This window comes from Lepisosteus oculatus, chromosome 7, assembly GCF_040954835.1.
Source record: "Lepisosteus oculatus isolate fLepOcu1 chromosome 7, fLepOcu1.hap2, whole genome shotgun sequence".
Classification (NCBI taxonomy): domain Eukaryota; kingdom Metazoa; phylum Chordata; class Actinopteri; order Semionotiformes; family Lepisosteidae; genus Lepisosteus; species Lepisosteus oculatus.
In genome coordinates, this window is record NC_090702.1 from 37,494,871 (window position 1) to 37,513,067 (window position 18,197).

Below are 18,197 nucleotides of genomic sequence, written 5' to 3' on the forward strand. Positions count from 1 at the left end.
GTTAAAAACCAGAACCGGGTCGGGACCGGCGGGACAAGGAATCAGGAACATGAAACTAAAACCATAACGGAGCCAGACGCAGCAGGACCCCGGGGCTCTCACGACACGGAAATCAATGAGAAGCCAGGAGTGAGGTCAGCGTCTGGTTTTTAAAGGGGAACGGGAATAGGGAACAGGTGCAGAGAATGGGAAGGAACGAGGAAGGGCTGGAGCTCCCTTAAGAGGAGGGGTTAGCGATCGTGACAGAATCTTGACAAGGACTTACAACACAACATTTATGTGTGCATAAAAGCATTGAAAATATCAACCTGATACAGAAAAGATACAAAAAAACAAGGCTTATTTGCTATGGTTTGTATACAGTTTGTTACACTAATTTCCTCAGCAGTCACATTCAGTCACTCTTGACTAGCTACAGCTATTAAACGAATTACATTGATATTAACGTGTTAATATAGCAATTTTATTCTCAAGAGGGTGAGTATTGATTTTTTACTCATTGACAACCTTAGTTTTGTAGTTCCCATGCAGAAGTACATACTGTGGCCTGCAGGTCAGATAGTCTATAATCCAGGACACCAGGGGAGTGTCCACCTGCGCCGCCCTTAGCTTATCTCTCAGTAAAGGTGGATGGATGGTGTTAAAGGCACTGGAGAAGTCAAAAAACATAACTCTCACAGTGCTCCCCGTCTTCTCCAGGTGAGAGTTAGCTCTGTGTAGCAGATAGATGACTATCTATGACTATGACTATGACTATAGATGACTATTAGTCCTTTTCTCTATAAATGATAGGCTAAAATTTTAAGAGAAAATATACATTCTTTATTCATTACTACTGTAGCTCAGAACTGTAAAAAAATAAGGGTAGTATTTTGTGGAATTTTTCACAATTTGTAGTGAAACAGGATTGCTGTAATTGTTTCAAAATTGTAGAGTGTTCAGCGTATTTAACCTTTCATACAATAAATTCTGGAAAGTTTAAAAAGGGAATATGAACCTCAATATTGTGTAATTTGAAGTTGATTAGATGGGCATTGAAGTAATAGCTATGTATTTATTAAAGATTAATAAAACCTATCCAAGAAGCTATCCAGATAAGAGCAATACCCATCCGCCAGAGGATTTCTCATGTTGAACCCACTTACAAAAGAAGGATGCATAACCAATTTTACAAAAAAACATTGCAATCAATCCAATTAAGAAAAAAAAACAAGTACTGTATATTCCAAGCCTCCAAAATAAAAAAGTAAAAAAAATGGTGTATCGTTTAGGACACCTATAACCCTCATCTTAGAATCTGAATGGGTAGAATTCTCTGAATGGCACTAATTTCTACCTATTAGATCCAATTTTCCATTGGAGGATAGTTTTTAAAATCAAGCTGGCATTTCTTTAAATGGACCAAATTAAGTTTCAATGTCTTTATGGACAGAACTGGACATTTTTTATATAGTGTTTTTTTTGGTGGAAGTGCATCCTCTAATACCCGATGCCACTAACAGGAAATACTTTGAAAACTAAAAATGACAAAGAAACTCAAAGTTTCCATTAAAACATGAATTCTGTTTGGACTCTAATCATAACCCTAGCCTGATAGACAGGAGTGCTGACATACACTGTGTTTCAGACATTCCTTATTTTTCCGAATGTGTTTCATCAACAAATCAATAGAGAACACAACAATCAAGGCGTACTGTAGGAGTGCTGTTTTGTTCTTGTTTTGTAATCGTAGAGAAGTGCAGGAGGGAGGGTCTTCTTAGGGTAAAGCTTCACATTTCTACCAAAGCTAGAATGAAAAAAAGCTGACCAATTTCTTTAAATGGGCCAAATTAAGGGAGTTTCAATGTCTTCATGAACACAACTGGAAAATTTTGATATGCTGTTTTCTGGAGCAGTGTATAGTCTAATGCCTAATGTCTCTAATGAAATAGTAAAAAAAAATGTCAAAGAAACACAAAGTTTCCATTAAAACATTAATTTTGCTTGGACTAAGAACACATTCACAACATTTATGAACATTTAGGATCAGTGATTCTCTAACCCTTACCCTAGACCTATAGATAGGGGTGCTGAAATATCTTTTGCATTTCAGGTATTCCTTAGTTCTCTGAATATTTTTCAGCAACAACTCAGTAGAGAAAAGAACAATCAAGGTGAAAGATTGCTATTTCCTTCTTATTTGAGACTCATTAGTGCTCCTTTTGCTTGGATACTCATTTTTTGTTCTTCATAGTTTCACAGTTTTGCCATATTCTCTACTTTTTATAATTGATTTTACTGTACTTTGAGAGATATATAATGCCTGTGTATTTATAGGTCTTTATTGTACATTTTATAATGACTACAGTGTACTGCTGTTTTAAAAGAAAGATGACCTTTTTAAATTACTAATCATACTGTATTGTGCTCTCTGAAGGCACCAGTTCTGTAGGGTTTGGGCTGTTACGGGGACAATTAATAATTGTAGCCGTAAATCACAAAATGATTCTTTTGATGGCCTTAGAATCCAACCATGCGATATAACTCAAACAACGCACACACACACGGGTACCAATACACGAGGATACATTTATTAATACATTAAATATGTATATAAACCTAACAGATCTTATTGAGAGGGTTATCAGAATACAAAAGGTATGTATTCAGTCAGTTACGAAGTGTTACACATATCAAGAGGACATACGTTCAGTATATCATTCATTTAGACCTTTTCGTAAAGTGAACTTGGTTACAACTTCTACATTAGATACTGAAAACAAGAACATAACTCTTAGGAATTAAATTGATATCAACTGGTTGGGATAACAATTGAATTCTCGAGCTGTAATGCATTGAAGTTGAATACTCATCCAATCTCTGGGGATTCAGATCTCCTGCGGACTCAAAGAAGCAGTTGCAGGCTTGTTGCTGTCCAATCCGCGCTGTCTGCCTAGGTGCCAGGCTGTGCTGTGCGGTTTGCGACGGTGCGCTGCTGATGCTCACTGAAGACCGGCTAGTTAGTGTTGGCTTTAACTAGCAAAGTTGTGCTCAGGAGAAAAGATGACTGTGGATCCCAGCAAGTCAGGAAGAGGACCGGTTCATTCCTGATGAAGCGCTAGTTCTGAATATTGATTCAGCTGTCCACAGTTCCAACCTGTTCACGAGGCTTGCTGCTGATGCTAACCTCGGGTGGATCCTCTGGTTACTCTCTGGCAACCTCTGCTTTAGACTCTTAGAACAAAGGAAAGTTCTGGCACTCGGACACACTGGCTGTTCCGTGGTTGCCCGGGCTGAGTCTTAGGATGGTCGGGAGGCGCGCTGCGAGAATGTCCTGCCCTTGGGAGCCTTTCTGCTCCTGGGCCATCCTGCCCTGGAATTCTCCTTTGAATTCCCTTTAGAAAAGTCCCAGAATAGTCTTGGAGCTCTGTGTTGCCTGTTTTTACCTGGAGGAACTTCAGCTTGTTCATTGGGCATCAGAGTCCCACGTGGGTTACTCGGCCCTACCAGTCCCTGATTGGTTGATCAAGGTGAGATATGAGACACTTACTTCTGACACTTAGGAATGCAGTCCAGATGTTCATCTGGCACTCCCTAGACAGATAGGTACCAATGGATGACCATTGATCATGATAGCCAGGCTTAGCTAAGTGCATCCCCATTTGGGAGCTGTCCCTTATCAAAAGAAAACATCTTTAAATCAGCCTGCATGAATAGCTTCTCTGTAGCTTCACCACAGAGATGAAGAGGGAGATGGGGCGTCATTTGGGAAAGCACAGCAACACTTAATTCTGTCTTATTAACAAGCATTGCCGCTACAATACCAAAGTATGATTGTCTTGATTTATTTAACATAAGTTTTCTCTTTAGTCATGTAATATGTTATTGACTTTAAATATCTTGTCTGCAAAAAATAGTATTGCATATATCACTTCAGAAAAATGATTCACTAGTGTGGTGTCTCCGGGGGAAGTTTATGTTATGAGATATAGTACTCACACCACACTTTTCTTCTTTAATTACCGTGGAGTTTTACTCGGTTTCTCTAGTCTGTTTATCTTCCAACCCAGTCCGCAATCCATTGTCTCAATCCTTATTCAGTCTGAGTTTCAAAGTCCGTAAAGTACCACAAATCCGCGTCGTATCCAAGCCGCAAACCGTAAAACCATTATCCTTTTTTTCCTTCCGTTAATCCATAATTCTTCAATCCTTCTGTAACACCAACCCAATTCCTCTATCTCCTCCAAAATGCATTCACCTACTGGCTTCCACGCTGGTTCACCACTTCCAGGGCATTTATATTTTGTTTCCAGACAAGACACACCTGTGTCTCGTTTTTTTTTTAATAAGGCCTTTCCCTACGCGGGTCAGCTGGTTTTTCTTAGCGGCCATCTTGCTCAGGTCTAAGTAGAGTATATTCAGTAGGTCATTCCCAGTAGGTCATAACCCACTGAAGCTAAGCAGGTGTGGGCCTGGTCAGTACCTGGATGGGAGACCTCCTGGGAAAAACTAAGGTTGCTGCTGGAAGAGGTGTTAGTGGGGGCAGCAGGGGGCGCTCACCCTGCAGTCTGTGTGGGTCCCAATGCCCCAGTATAGTGACGGGGACACTATACTGTAAACAGGTGCCGTCCTTCGGATGAGATGTAAAACCGAGGTCCTGACTCTCTGTGGTCATTAAAAATCCCAGGGCGTTTCTCGAAAAGAGTAGGGGTGTACCCCGGCGTCCTTGCCAAATTTCCCATTGGCCCTTACCAATCATGGCCTCCTAATAATCCCCCTCTATGAATTGGCTTCATCACTCTGATGTGTGGTGAGCGTTCTGGCACACTATGACTGCCGTCGCATCATCCAAGTGGATGCTGCACATTGGTGGTGGTGGAGAGGAGTCCCCATTACCTGTAAAGCGCTTTGAGTGGAGTGTCCAGAAAAGCGCTATATAAGTGTAAGCAATTATTATTATTATTATTATTATTATTATTATTATTATTATTATTATTCCTGAAATACCTGTCCTGGATGACCCTTCCACTGGTCATCTTACATACCTTCCCCCTGAGATCAGCCCCGTCCTTGGGCTGTCTAGAAAAGAAACAATGCATTCGGGAGAGGGCATCGACATTACCTTGTTTCTTTCTGGGTCTATAAACCATTAGGAACTGAAACCTTTGGAGACTAAGGCCCCATCATCTAATTTGATCATTTTGTCCATGTTTTTTAACATCAAAGTTAATGGCACATGATCTGTGTACAATATAAACTGTCTTTCCAATAGATAATATCTTAAATAGTCTAGGGCCCATTTTTTGTAGAATAATGTTTTTCAGCTGGGTTTAACTTACGGCTAATATATCAAATAGGGTGCTCCAGTCCCTTAACTTCTTGTGAGAGTATGGCTCCAATCCCAGTGTCGGATGCATCAGTTTGTACCATGAATGGTTTGGTAAAGTTAGGCACCTGCAAGACTGGTTGAGAAGATAAAGTTTTTTTAAAATCTTGAAAGGCCCTCTCTTCCATTTTTGTCCATTTGATATTTTCAGGACAACTTGTTTTTGTGAAGTCGTGCAAAGGGGAGGAAATGGAGGCAAATCCTGGAATGAAACGGCGATAGTAACTCGCAAATCCCAAAAACGTTCATATTTGCTTCTTAGTAGAAGGTTTAGGCCAGTTTCTAATTTACTGCACCTTCTGGTTTTGTGGCATGATCATTCCTCTCCCAATCGTATAACCGAGATAATTGGCTTCCTGGGTCCCTAGACAACATTTGTTTGGATTAGCTCCAGTTACCGCTTCCAGGTGTTGTAGGTGTTGTTCCCATGTCATACTATGAATTACGACGTCGTCTAAGTAGGCAGCCCCAAAATCTCAGTAAGCTCTAAGTATTCTGTCCACTAACCTCTGAAAAGTAGCTGGAGCTCTGTGTAAACGGAAGGACCCGATACTGGTAAAGCCCCTCAGGGGTGGCAAAAGCGGTCTTGGGTTTAGCTTCTTCGGCCAGTGGCACTTGCCAATATCCCTTTGTAAGATATAGTGTACTAATGTATCGGGCGTTACCTAATCGCTTGATTAGCTGATCTATACGGGGCATAGGGTATGCATCTAACAGCAAGATCTCATTTAACCTTTTGAAATTATTACAGAATCTAATAGTTCCCAATCCTAACATTTTTTCTACCTCTTCCTTCATTAATTTCCTTTTTGCTTCCAGAATTCGATAGAGGTCAATACCTCTCGATGGCCTTGTATATTCCCGGCCAGAAAAATCGAGAGAGCAGTCTCCTGCTGTTTTCTTCACCCCCAGGTGTCCTCCCAGGAGGTGGCTATGGGCCAAGTTGAGGAGTTACGTCTGGTAGGCTCGGGGAATAAGGAGTTGCTCCACTTCTTCTTGATCCCTCTTTGCACCTGATAGAGGAGATTGTTTTTCACCATGAAATAAGGGTAACTCATTGCACTATTATTATTACACAACTTTCCCTCAATTTTTCTCACATGTCCCCATGTATGTCTCAAATTTCCATCTTCCAAATGGGCCGACCTGAACCTCCCTCGATGTTCTGGTGTCTCCCGGTCTGGTAAATCCATATTTCAGAATTCATCTTCAAGTTCAGAGCCTTCGTCCTGTTGGTCTGCCTTTCCAGGGGAATCTGTGTTGTTGTCATAGTCTCCAGCACATGGGAGTGGACTTTGCCAACTGGACAGTATTCCGAAGTTGGAGGAAGTGGGGAGAGTCTCGTCCCAACACCACAAGGTAAGGCAATTGTTCAACCACCCCTACAGTCAAACTATATGTTCCCATTTATGTAGAAATGTTAATTTTTGTGGACAGATTTACCTTAGTTTCCACATGAATATAAGTAATAGGGATCCCTTCCACTTGCCTGATCTTGGTGTCCTCAGGTGGTGTTGTAGAGGTCACCAGGGTCACCATACTTCCAGAGTCTAACAAGGCCTCAACAGGTTTTTCCCCTTTCTTGATTTTAGCAATGTGGGGATCCTCTCAGGAGGGAATGCGGTAGTTATGCGGTAGTTACACTTTGCTTTCTCTCTGGTGTCCACTTGCGTAGGTTCACACAAGTTGGGACAATGGCTACCTAAATGTCCCTCTTAATGACACTTGAAGCATCTACGGATTTCTTTCCATGGTCGGGGCATTTGAACCGATTTTTCCTGAAGAGATTTCTTGAATTGTGGTGGACCTCGATAATCACTGTACTTTAGTGACTGAAACTTCTTGGGGTTTCTCCTCTCCTCTTTTCGAAATTCCCCTCTTTCTCCCTTAATGTTGTATGTAATGTAGTGTGTCAATGTCATTGTTACTTAATACTTGTTTGACCAAGTGTGCCTGAATTATTACTTTTTTCATGAAAGTTGTGCCAGAGCACAAATAATTAATGCAACTATTCCAACTACTCAGGTACATTCTTGGCAAAATCAATTACAAGCTGGGGGTTATGATGATTTATTTTACTTATTGATTCATCCACTTGGTCAATTTCCTGTTATTCACCATTTTTATAACCCACCATCTGTTATAATATATAATAAACAAGAACATCAACAATAGAAATATGCCAATTAAAAAAATAATGTCAAAGTTAGTTGATACTACTTAAATCAAAACCTAGTGTACAGTTAAAAAGTATACTTCTAATTATACATTTTTCTTTTCCTTATAGACATTAATGAACTTAGACTGGATGAAATAGAGAAAAGTTAAGAGAATGGATATAACCAGAAAGGAAAGGTGCAGTGGAGTACTTTGGCCTGGAATTGTGAATTTTGAATGTTGAATTCTCCTAAAATACTATCAAGGACAGAAAGGGAAATGATAAACAAAGGGAAAAGTCAATCCCCTCCCAAGGTGAGTACAGTTCCACATCACAAAACTGATCATAAAAACATACCGACAAAGATGTCAGGTCATGATCATCTACTCACATTCAATTCAATTCAATTCAATTCAACTTTATTGTCATTATACTTACACAGGTGCATAGTATAATGAAAAGTGTTTCTCATTAGTCACTCAGGTGCAGTACAGTATATAAATAGGACAGAAGATATCTATCTGGGATTTGTACTGTTTCTTGGCAGATTTTATGCCAGCTCTTAATTTTTTGCCATTCTCAGTTCCTCCTCATTACCAGATTTGAAGGCTGCATCTCAGGCTTTGAGCACGGAGTGGATCTCAGTGTTCATCCAAGGTTTTTGATTCGGGAGTATCTTTTTAACGCTCGCCACATCATCAGCACATTTGCTGATGTAGCTGGTGACTGATGATGCATACATATTAATATCGGTGTGGGATCCGTGGGAGGCTGCATCTTTGAACATACTCCAGTCTGTGCACTCAAAACAGTCCTGAAGCATTGATTCTGCCTCTTTGGTCCATGTTTTCACAGTTATAACTGGAGCCTTGGTGTATTTGAGAAGTTGTCTGTAGGCTGGGAGTAGGAACAGGGAGATGTGGTTAGATTGTCCAAGAGGGGGGTGAGGTACTGCTTTGTAAGCACCGGGTACATTAGTATAAACAAGGTCAAGTGTGTTGTTTCCTCTGTTGGGGCAGTCAACGTGTTGGTTGTAGCTAGGCAGGACTGATTTCAGATTTCCCTGATTAAAATCACCTGCAATAATAAAAACACCATCAGGGTGTGCTGATACTTGTTTTCTAATAGCTTTGGATAGCGTTTTGAATGCTTCCTTAGCATTAGCGTTAGGAGGTATGTATACAGCGGTAATAATGACCGACGTGAATTCCCTAGGTAGGTAGAAGGGTCGGCATTTTACAAAGAAATATTCTAAGTCGGGTGAGCAGTGGATCGCAATTTCTGTAGTATCTCTGCACCATGCTTGGTTGACATAAATACACAGACCTCCTCTTTATTTTTACCAGAGTTAAAAAAATCATCCAGCTGAATGGCGGAGTCCGGTATGTTGTTGTGAAGCCATGTTTCCATGAACACAAGAGTGCAGCTGTCTTTTATTTCCTGGCGAGTAGTGCGCCTGCGTTTTATTTCGTCCAGTTTGTTGAATAGGGACCATACATTAGCGAGGAACAGGCTAGGTATAGGTGGTCTGTTCCTCTGTTCTTTAAGTCTTATTTGCAGCCCGGCTCTCTTACCGCGTTTCTGTTTGCGCTTGCAGCGCTTGCGCCGTCTCCTCTCCTGGCGGTCACGGTCAGGTGGCTCTGCGGCTTCCGGGTCTGCGGTGTAGAGGATGGACGAGCTGATGTAATCCAGGTTGAGCGAACTAAAGGAGAAATCCCTGCAGTTGTTTCTGATGTCCAGTAATGTTTTCCGGTCTTAGGAGAAGTAAGCTTTAGTGTTTTGAGTAAATAACGCGACAAAAAACATAAAAATAACAAACAAAAGGCACCACTGTTTGAGAGCTAACGAAGCCGTTGGTCCATGTGCGCCGCCATCTTGGAACATACATACATATTCATGTATGGTGTTTAAACAGTGTTGGATATCTGCTGGCATGATAATTTTTAAGACTCACTGTGGTTTTGGACTGTATTTTCCTTAAGCAAAGAAAAGCAGATTACTTATAAAAGCAAATGCAAATACAAGAATAGTAGAATAACTTTCCAAGGTTATTCCAATCACCCTGGACATGATTCTTAAGTGTGGACGTCTCAAGAAGTCACACTAGGCCTGTGGCTTTCTGGTGAAATAGTATGTCAATGTATGGTAATTTGGCCTACTAGTAAGACAAGCATCAAATAAGGGATGATTCACTATAAGCTTTAATGTTACTCATTAAACATTTACCACTAGGTGGAGCAAAAGAATAAAAAGAAATATCAATATGAATTATTTGCTGCTATATATTTTTTTCAAAAACAGTTGTGCATAATTGTTTAAGCCTGTGTATTTATAGTCATTTATTACACATTTTATAATGACTACAGTGTACTAATGCGGTAAAGGGACATTTGTCATTTGGAATTACTAATCATACTAAATTTCAGTTTAGTATGATTGTCTTGATATATATTACATATGTTTTCTTCTCTATCATGTGATATTTTAATCACTTTAAATATGTTGGTCTGCTAAAATAAACAGCTAAATACAAGCATTGTGTAGTGTATCTCACTTCAGATTTTCCTAGGAGAATGATTTAAGATGTTTGAGATGGAAACAGGGCTTGTGTCTCAAATATTTGACAAGTACTGTATTTGACAGTGGACCCATTTCAGCAAACCAAACTTTAGATTTTTATCAACTTTAATATATCTGAGCTAATATTAGTGAATGAAATATGATTTACAGAATTCTGACTTTTTCACTCAGTACTGTTATAAACTTCACCAGAAAGTATAGGGCCATGGAGATTTCTTAAGTTATATCTATGCATTTTTTAGAAAGAGCTTCAGGCTAAAGTGCTTTTAATCCTAAACCAAAAGTCTAGACTACAGTATATCGCATATTGCTTATTGCACCATATCAGTGTACATAATAGGGTACACCTGTACGAACAGATTTAATGCATTTTATAGCTGGTGGCTGCATTCCCTAGACCTTGACAATTTGTGCTGCTTACCCAAGAATTTGGTTTGCTTTCATATTGCTTTGTTATCTTGGTGACGACGTGTCTTTTCCTACTGCTAAGAATGACCCTTGCCATATGCATAATACTGTATTATTTGTCTACTTTCTGAAATGCTTAATGTTGTGGGAAATTCTTCATCAGAGGAGCAGGACACAGTCTTGCAGATTCAGTTTTATTGAGCTCAATAAGTACAGCAACACGTGCTGGGTCTGCCCCACAGAACAGACAAACTGCATGGGTGTCTTAGCTCTTAAATACAGTCAGAAAGAAGTTTGTTTCACAATCTGAGTGCTTGTCCTGTTCTTTGATATGTAATTACTACTTGTCCTGCTCTGTCTTGCTCTAGGTTCTGTCCTTTGATATGCAGCAGACATTGATCTGCTTTATCCTGTTTGTGGGTGTTGTTCCTCTTTTTTATTATGTAGCATTAAGTCACTGGCGCTGCTAAAGCAAGTCAGCTTTATGGCATCTTAGTGTAACTTTTGTTGAAGGCTAAATTAATAGACAAGTAATAGGTTTATTTCATGCTGAAAAATAAAAAATAGAACACAGCGTTTTGGCCATGGAGCCTTCTTCAGGTGTGAGAAGGTGTGAACATGTAAATTCATGTTGATCAGTTCTATTGCTCTAAAATTATTCCATAGTTTTATTCTAATTATTGTTTCCATAACTTTATGTGTTATAGAAGTAAGATTTGTTATCTTATTGTCTTGTTGTCTGTAATTTTGTGGTGGTTTTATGGATGGGTGTTAGCATTAGCAACTTTCCTGTCAAAGTGTAGTTACAGTATGTAGTTCTTCTAATGTAAATTCTAGAGTACACGAGAGTTCTTTTCCTGATTTAAAAAATTAAAAATCTGTTGTGTACATCTGGAACTAGAACCTTCCTCTTGAATTGCAAAGCTTGCAGACACATTCTGAGATGAGACAAGAAATTCAGGAAAAAATTAGAATGACACTCTTTGATTGAAGAGGTAATTATTTATATCCTAATGAATTTTTATCTAGAATTTTGGTATACCTTATAGGTAGCAAATGAAATGTAATTTAAATAACAGTAAGGCTAGTATGCACTTTAGATTTTAATCAGCATTTTTGTTCAGGCTATAGTTTTCAATCGTTTTTGTGATCATTTTTGTTTTTCAAAGAAGAAACATGTTTGAATGATCTGATGTAATTTTTTCTGCCTGTTTGATTGTGGCATTTTCAAACATTATCTGCAGGGAGGGGTGCTGTTTCACACCCATGTCCTTCAAAGCTGTTTGGATGAGATGGGTAAATTGCGATCTTAATTGAACTGATCAATTACCAAACCACACTGTTATACCATATCTGATAATGCTCTCGTTTACAGTATGGTAAAAGAGTAGCATTATTTCCTGTCGAACCCCAAACACTTTTAATCTTATATAAGAAATATAAGCACTGCTGAACTTTGGAGCAAACACTCTCAACATGAGTAGTCCAGCACATGTTACTGTCTGTGTGTATTCCTAAATACTTATATGAATCAACCTGACTGATTTGTTGTGGATTACTACGTGTGAGTGATCACTAACTGCTCTGGGATGAAAAACTATTTATTTTGCTTTATTAACATTCACAATTTGGCTATTGTTGTCGCACCATTGCACAAACCTTTGGATTTCCGACATGTACACTGATAATAATCCAGGCACACATAGTTAAACAAACATTTATTACAATCACAAAACACAAACTACACTACACACAACACACAAAGTTGCATTATATACAGTATTTACAGACAAGGCGTTTCAGTGGCCTAACATTTTGGTCACCCAGAAAACCCCAAACTGCTACTAAACACTTAACTCTTAATATGCCTACAGAGGCCACACAAGAGATGAGCTGCCTTCTAACTAAATACAGAACAACCTACAGTTAACTCTCTCTCTCTGCACCTTGGATGCCATAAAATAAATGGGTGCCTATATCCCTATCCATAAGATGCACCCTAATCGGAAAGATGATTCTAACTGAGGTATCTTTTACCCAGGAAACCCAAGTTCATTAAAAACACAGAAAAGCATGCTCTCTCTAACAATGTTTAAATAGGTCCAATCAGGTTTGGTTGGGATGACCAAGAAGCTGGGACTCTTGCCTGGTGCAAGCTTCAAGTCCCAACTCCTCTGGACTCCTCTCTCTTCTCCCTGTTCTACTTGTTTCTTTCTTCCTCCTCTTTTCATTTCTCTTCTGCTTCCCCTTCTCCTGTGCTCTTAACGTGAACTTATACTGTGTCTTTCTGCCCTGTTCCTTTGCAATCATTAATCCACAACTTGCCTTGGCATACCAAGATAAACGTTACTATTGTTTTTGCTCACTGACCCATCAGACCTCAGCAAACATCCTCTTTGCTTTCAAGTTAGAGGCGTTTCCTTTTCCCAGTGTCACAGACTTTATCTAAAATCTAAGAGACAGTTCTCAGTCATGCAAAGCTGAACTGTATTAATTCCATACCAGACCACAGTGGCTCATGTGCCTGAACTCATGAGCACCTGGTTACTGTAGCATTACTTGGCTTGAGAGACTGTGAAACCCCCACTGGATGGGAAGCCTCTATATAACAGGGATTACCCTCAGCAATGCTGGTCTCCACTTATACAGATGATAATAGAATTGGAGGTTTTTAGATGAGTCTAATTTTCACTTATTTTGAATTATTATATTTGAATTATTATAGTTCTTGTCAAAATGTCAGGTAGCCTGAGGTTTATTTTTTATATTTTAATATGCCAATGTGGAATAGAATCTTTAAAGTACATCATCAGAGCTTTTGTTTATCTTAGCATTGTGTAACATAGTTGTTTTAGAAGAAAACATAGTTAAATGTTTTCACAATAACTTTGAAATAAACATTGTAGTTAAGGATGCAGCTGTCACGGACGTCCAAAGGGACTAACCGTGGGGAGCAGGAGAGCGGAAAAAGACCCATATGCGTAGCGGCGAGACGGGAAAAAGGCCCGGGCTCATTAGTGCAAAGAGTTCAGGAGTGCCGTATAGAAACCTATGCCCTCAGGGAGCGGATGTGGGGCGCCCTGGTGCTAGGCGGGTCTCAGGACATCCGAACGTCAATGCTGAGCGAGGACAGAGTGCAAGACCCGGAAATATATAGCCCAAGGGAAAGAGAGGGACAGGAAGGACAGCAGACCAGAAACTAGGGACAGGACAGAGAAGGAGCGCCTTCTGGCTGCAGAGGGTGTGACAGCAGCTTTCCTGGTCTTTTTTAGCACTAGTATAGTTACTGGTAAACAAAGGCTAATTGAAAGTTTATAAAGTAAACTGGGCAGAATAAATAATACGTAAACACTAGAAAGAGACTACATACAGTATCACACAATATGAAATTCAACAGAACAAAGACAGTAAATTACAGTGGGAGGTGATGTGGAGAATTAAACATTTTTCATCTTGTAGCCATACAATCAGCATCTAAAAGCCACATGTAATGGTGAGGAAATAAAGCCTGTCCCTGAAACAAAGAAAGCAAGAATGTACAGAGAGTTTCAGGGCACATCACTGAACCATATTCAAACTTAGAACAGGCATTCTGAGAGGTGAAAAGAAACCCAGACAAAGGCCACACAAGCACAGGGTGAAAAAGGCATACTGTACACCATTCACAAGGCACCCCATGCAAAAAAAGACAATCCAAGTGATCTGTAAGGTAGAAACTTCTTGATATCTATTAAATGCTCTCAGAATCATGAGAATAATTATATGCTGATAAGAAGCTTTTATAGCTTTAAATAACCTAAATACCTTTCGTGGTCTGTCTTAGGTTCTAAATTTCATTTCTTTACAGCATTCCCTAGGTAAGGTATTGTAGTAATGTGCATAAATCGCACTTTCAACCTTAATGAGAAGACATTTCCATTAAGAAGAAATGTGTCTTGAGCATCCAATTGCAAATAAACAACAGTTTAACATTTAAAGTTTTTTACTATTTGAAATGTATAATATGCTATATAATATATATATATAAAAATTAAAGAGCCAAACAAACTGATGATTTGGATTTTGTGGAGTTTTCTATTGGCATTTTTGTTCTATTAAAATATGGGTTTTCCCTGTTGTGATGTTCTGGAGATTTTCATTTCTTCAAAATAAAAAAATACTAGGATTTATATTCATTTTTATAAAAAATAGGAAGAGTTCTAAATTATCCCTTTAGTACACTACTAATTGTGCCATCCCAGTATTCAGCCCTTATTTATCCATTGATCATTTCTCAAAACAAATGACTGTATTTCATTCAATGCCAACAGACAGCAATTTTAGAATTTTAATTCAAGCATCTGAAAATCTAAAATTATTATGTCATATTCTGATGTTGTCTGTTCTGTTGTTTTTCAAAGAAGTTAGCTAAGAATTATGTTGCCATAAAGATTATTCTATAGATTGATTTTAATTATTGTTCCCATAATCTTACATTTAATAGAATTAAGATTTATTATCTTACTGTCTTGTTGTCTCTAATTAATTAGTTTACTGATTTATATATGGGTGTTAACACTAGCAATTTTCCTGTTAGTGCTGTACTCTTTTCCTGAGTGAGTATTGAGTAATATATCCTTAAGCACCATTGATTAAATACCATCAGGCTCTGAAGACTTATTTAAGTTCTTCTAATGTCTGTAACATTTACCTCTTCAGTCCTAATATTATTTTAGACATAACTTTGTCAGATGTCTATACTGTAAAATCTTCCAGCCACAGGTGCAGATCCTTAGCCACAGACCCATAATACCACCCCTGAGGAGAATGGAAAATGGAAAACTAAAACAGCTGGTCGACAAAACAAGAATTGCCCCTGCAGGTCAGCAAGAAAAGAAAACAAGTGAGTTGTGATGGTCTGGGAGATGCTGCATCCCTGGTGACTAAAGAGAAAAGTTGACACGATAAAGTGCCAGCCCCAAGTTAAACTGCTCTTTCCAGCACGCTGACCGGAATCTTGGACCCTTGGCTTCTGGATTGAACCAATCACTAAGCCCCAAGTAGGAAGGGGACCGCACGGTTCCTGGAGACAGCCCTCTAAGTTACCACTGATGCAGGCTGGCAAGCCCACAGACTGATGCACGCAATAAGGAAAAGAAAAGGAGACTCCTCAGAGGAGAGCTGTGCTTTGCTCCATATGTTTAACTGAGAGGAGGTTTCTCACTGAAACTGGAAAGGCAGGAAACCACTACTCCGTGGTCCAGTCAGAGGGCCCAGGAGCTTGTAATTAAAGGCACACGCCCTTATAGGTGTTCTCCTTCGAGACCAAGCCAGGCATGCCCTGTCAGCTCGGTCTCCCACGTTCAACTCTCTGATTGAGGCACCCAGGCGTGAATAGAATTGGATACCTAGGTGCTCTCTGGACCAACTGGAGGACATATCTGTAAAGGATGGGAGGCAATGGACCTGTCCTAAATTCCCTTTCAATTCTTAGAGCCCTGGGTCAGCATAGCTGCAGGGAGTAGTCCCGGTCAGTGTACGAAATCTAGGAGTCCTCAGGAAGCTCAGGCTAATGGAGTGACGTTCTGAAAGTATCAGAGTGGAAACAGGATTCCTGGCTTCCTAGGAAGGAGCACAAGGCTCTGGTGGGAAGCTGGAACATGACTGGGGAAAAAGAGAAAGAAAATACCCAGACAGCCTGAAACAAAGGTGTGAGGAAAAGAGCCCTGAAAAAGGAGAAAAAGCCTCCTCAAGAGAAGCTGGAAAGTCGTCAGAAAGAGAACAGAATAAAACTAAAGTGTGAGGATGGGACCCTATAGAACAAAAATGGAGCTGCTAGGCATAGTTAAAAAAGGCAGCATGGGGAGAGCTCTGGAGTCCTGATGGATGATGGAAGTTGCCTCCTGGAACTGGGACAGAACCGCAGTAGAAGGTCAGGTGAAAAGAGTCCAGGGTTACAGAGCACAGGCCAGGAGCCACTGTGTAGTCAGGTACAGGACCTGTAGTGCAGAGTGAAGTCCTGCACTGGGGTTGAGGCAGACTGGAACGGAGTGCTGAAGTACAGAATGATGTGAAATCCTGGATTTGAATCAGAACAGACTCCTTCAAAGGAGAAGAAAGGGTGGTCAGTGTCAAGCCTGGAGATCTCAACCTCAATCGGCCCATTGACAGGAACTGGACAGCCTTGGCTTTGGAGTGGAATCTAGTGCCAAACTCCCAGACGAAAGGAGGATGTTTGGGAATCTGGGTCTCGGAGCAGAATCCAGTTTCTGAGCCCAAGGGAGAATGGGTATTTGACTTTGTAGTGGAATACTGGTGTTGAGAACCAAGGAAAGGGTTGCAAAATGGGCTTTGCATTCCAGGGTGAGATGAGCACCCAGAAAAGCCACTGAGGCACCTGCCTGGAGAACAGGAGATTAGGAAGCAGTGGTGCTAACGTGATGGGTGAAATTTCTAATGACAACGCACCATTGAATTGGGGCTTCTGCATTAAATAGAGAAAGAGAAATTAAGTAATGAATGGGATAATTGTTAATTAAGGTGGATCACCAGAAAGAGATCCAATATGTGCAGCAAGCCCTAGAAAACCATGACCCCCCACGAGAATTTGAGGGTTTCCCAGGGCAACTGCTAGCCTAGAGATGCAGCAGGACCACAATCATGACACATACAGCAAATGAACGGTGTCATGTAAATAATTAGACTACTAATGAAATTCTGGTGCTGTAGATTTAATCTTTTTTTTTTCCAGACATTACTGTTTCGTGTGATCATCTTTATTTTCCGAATAAGCAATGAGTTTTTCTTCCGTTTTTATTTCTAGTATAGATCATTGATATGTGGTATTTTCCTTAAGTGAAAAATTGGTCTCATTTACAACTTTATTGTTTCTGAGGTGTCTGGGGTTCACCCCTCACAACTCTTAGCTTCTAGTTTGTGGGGGGGGGGGGGGGGGACAGATTTTATATGTGCCAGTTGAGGGCATACAGGCTTTTCCATTTCATGTCTTTTCTGTTTTCTGGGATACAGATTCAGCAGATTTTTCACTTTTTGAAGTACAGGGTAAATACATACCTGGAAAAACGACATAAAGTATGCACTTTTATTGTCATTTATTTTATGGAACTTTGAAATACTTTGTATACATTTTCTTTTATGAGTCACTACTGACTTTTGTGTATAGTTACTTTACAGACATTGTCTGATCAAAGACCATTGTGTTCCATTAAGAATGTTGCTGGGTCACAAACTACACCTGGTACCTTTTGTAAATATATTTGGTTGTACAGTATACTACTATTGATTCAGGTGGGTAGCTGAAGACACAAAAGACACTACTATTGATACAACACTGTTATTGCTACAAAATGTAAGAAGGAACAATTTTGTTAAATGTGCACATTTTTCTTTGCTTACAGATTTAAAATCTAAACAATAACCAAGATGCATGTAACTGACAGAATTAAACTGATATGATTGTTTGATGTAATTATAAGCATATGAAATAAACTTGAAATGGTTTTGTGTACTCTTGGTGCTGCTCGCTTCAGTAACTGTTGGACATTATGAAATGTCTTTTCATAATGCCGTTGAAGTGGGGCTTCAGCATTAAATAGAGAAAGGTAATTTAAATAATGAATAATGGTTTCAGGCTGTTAGGCTACTAACTTGATTTTCTAGACTTTCTAGATTTTTTATTTACACTGT